This window comes from Grammomys surdaster, unplaced genomic scaffold (assembly GCF_004785775.1).
Source record: "Grammomys surdaster isolate TR1022 unplaced genomic scaffold, NIH_TR_1.0 581, whole genome shotgun sequence".
Taxonomy (NCBI): Eukaryota; Metazoa; Chordata; class Mammalia; order Rodentia; family Muridae; genus Grammomys; species Grammomys surdaster.
In genome coordinates this window covers 1,079,048-1,082,576 of record NW_021605000.1, presented here as the reverse complement: position 1 = coordinate 1,082,576, position 3,529 = coordinate 1,079,048, and positions in this window count along the sequence as shown.

The window sequence follows — 3,529 nt, the reverse complement described above, 5'->3', positions numbered from 1 at the left end:
CCTCCCTTCTTCCTTTCCAAAATTGAAAATTAAAACCACACATCTTTGTAAAGTTTTCAGGACAGGACTATTTCTTTTGTTTTGTTTTGAGACAGAGCCACCATGTAGCACAGGTTGACCTCCAAATCACCACACCTCTGCCTCTGCTTCCTAAGAGCTAGGATTACACCAAGTGCACCCAGGCCTGTCTTCTGGGAACTTTTCTTAAAGAGGGGCTGAAGAGATGTCTCAGTGGTTATGCGCGCTTGCTGCACTTCCAGAGGACGGGGAGTGCAGTTTCCATCACTCACGAGAGAGGCTTAATAACCACCTGTAACTCCAGTTCAGGAGATCTGACACCATCTTTTGAGAACACCCCTCTCACTTCTATATAATTAAAATATTAATCAATCTTTTAAAACTAGAGAGTGTTACTTGATAGCAGAGTTCTAAGCTCCCTGTAAGTAATAAATGTTTTTATAAGCATCTTTGAATTGAAATCTGTGGTCTAGTGTGGCCCGCGTGTAATCGTCTTGCCAGCAAGAACACACGCGGGCACCAGGATCCTTCCGCAGCAAACCTTTATTCCAATGTAAAGAGGAAGACCCCGGGCCGAGAAAAGGCACTGCTTATATACCCTTGGAGCGGCGTGTTCATTTCTGATTGGCTGCTTACTCGTTGCCCGCCAAAATGCCCCGGGATGGGCTTTGACTTTGGCGCGCTTTTACCATAGCACATGCGTGGTTTACTTGTTTACTTGGAGGAGCACCAGATGCCAGCGCCATCTTATAATGGCGAATTCTGTCAGCACAAGCCGCGGCTTCCTACAGTCTAATCCATTTCTGGCTTTATGGTGCTTTGCAGACGTACAAATTCTCAGTCCAGTTGTCAGGGTTACAAAATCAGACGCTCTGGGGGTAGAGGCCCAGATATTTATGTTTTGTCATGTGATTCCAAAGTCTACCAGAGAGGGAAAGCTAGTGGGCTCTCTACAATAGTTACCTCAGGGGCATTTCAGGACACAGACCACACTCACCTCTCAGGTTCTGCTTTAACTGGTCTAAGTTGAGACCCTGGTTTTCTACTTGGTTCAATGCCTAATCAGGTGATTCTGGAAGCAGCCAAAGGTGAAGACCATAGTAAGTTTCTGGTAGAAGCTGGGTATGAGAACAGTATAATAATGATAACAACATCAGCAACAACAAAACAACAAATAGTGTGGACCGATGAGGCACCTGAAGTGAGAATTTGGCCCGCTCATTCCATTACACCCAACCATATAGACCGAATCCATGCCTTTGATATGACAGATTTAACTTTCTGCTGTCTTACCACATACGGCTCTAGTGGCCTAGAATGCCTCCCCTTATTTATTTGCCTTGTCAACCGTTATTTAAACATCAAATCCCTTTTCTGTCCTTCCTACAGTCTAATGTCTTTGCTACCATGACATGTAGATTCTGTTTCTATAAGAGCTGTCGATTGTCTTCTCATATTCGAGTCTTTTACTTACTGAACCAGAGACCTCCATTTAGTCTTTACTTCTTCATCTCTAGAAGCACGGTGCACAGAGGGAGAACTTCAGGTAAACAGTGAAGGTGACGAATTCATCCCATGGCTTCTGTTTATAGATGGCTCCATCAGCTTGCTATTGCTGTGACCAATCATGAGGGAACCAGTTTATTTTGGCTATGGGTTGTAGAGTTTTAAAGTTCAAGGCCAGTCAGTTTGGTGCTTTGGGGACCTATGGTGAGGCACTGGTGATTGTGTGGTGGAGTGCAGCTTTTCATCTCAGGGTGTCCAAGAGAGGTCTGTGTGCTCATGTGTGCCCGAATGTGCTTGTGTGTTTTGTATCCCCTGTAGGGATTCCCCCAAGTGACCTTACTTGTATCGAAGATGCTTCCTCTCTTAGGGGTCCCACCACCTCCTAACAGTATGTTAGGCTAAAACCAAACTGTGATTCATGGCCTCACAGGCATTTTTTATATCTGAACTCCAACAACGGGCTGTCCATCTGATCAGTGTTTCTATGTATATATTTTATTACCCATGCCTCCTACATCCAAATACTCCACTAAAAGGAGCCTGGGTCAAGGCTCTCTTAACCATCCTTCATCCTGTTCCTCTCCCTTCCATCAGCTGCCACCTGTGATGTCCATTGATGGACTCCTAAGTATGCTTCTTCATTTAGTCCTTCCCATGGGCTTTGGGCTGAGTTTCTAAGAGCTGGCTAGAGTAAAGCTGGCTATGGTTCTCATGGATTCTAAGAACAAGAAATCCCCCTGTGTCTGAAGGTCTACCTCTGCTTTTCTGATTTCTAATACTTTATTCAGAAGCAATACATCCCAGTTGGTGACTCCAGACACCTGGTCCCCAACAATGGCTCTGTGGCCACTTTCCATGGGCTTGTGCCAAAGCTCTACCTGCATTCTTGTCACTGCTGATTAAGTCTTCACTGAGATCCATGCTTCTTGTAACAGGTTGGCACTCAGCCCCCTCTGCACTGTCCTCAGCCTTTTTTACCCTCCCCATGTGCAGAATTACCCCGTTGAAGGAAAGAGTGGATTCAATGGCTTTCTTCCTTAGAACCTCCCATTCCATGTTAGGTCCTCCTCCTTTGGGGGTTGGTCATAGAAAATGGAGTGACCCTTGTCATTGGTCATCTAGGCCCAATCTGTGTGACAGATGCCACTGCCTTTGCTAAATCTGTGTGACAGATGTCACTTGCCTTTGCTGGAGTTGCCTGTTTCATCAAATTCCCAGGCTAGGAGCCCCCAAGGTTTTGGGTAAGCACACCTGAGAAAGGTCATCTTTCTGACCCCTGATTATTCTGTAAGCCCCTTAAGGGTAAAGGTTAACCCTTTGCTTTAGCTACACTTCTCAGCCACGCTTAGTATACAGGTAACAGGAGTCCCCCCCCCACCCCCCTTGCAAAGCTTTCCAGATGAGTGGGTGTGGGAAAGACAAATAAACAGAGGAATATCTCAGTCAGTATAGCCGGCTCGGCTGTTTTCAGGCTGCTGAGGCCCAGGGAAGAAACGTTGGGCGGAAGGCCCACGCTGCTCAGCAAAGCCACCCGGTTCCAGTACTATGCAACACATGTTCTACCCAGCAAATGATAGGCTTTTTCTTCCCGTGGGAACTGGTTTGGACCAGAACAGGCTGTGCTAATGGGAAGACTCCTTGATGTTCATGCTCTTGTGTTTCCGGCCAGTGGAGCATCCGATTACCAGGCTCCCTCCTCGCTCTTCGTTGCTCATGATTTTCATATGTTTGGGGTCTGTTTTCAAGTCCCCCACCCGTAGCCTCTGCTCTGCACAGCTATTAAAAAAAAAAAAAAAAACAAAACGGAGAGCCTTTCATCTCTTCGCCAGCAACAGTCTTGCTTCCTTGATCACTGGGCTCGCTGGTCTCTGAACTCAGGCCAAACTGTCTACGCGGGATCCCTCTTCTCCCCAGCAGCGATCAGTCTCCCAGGTGTGGTGGATGATTAGCACAGAGGAAGGAGCCATGTACACTGTGATTAGCACAGCAATAATGGTGAGGTTAA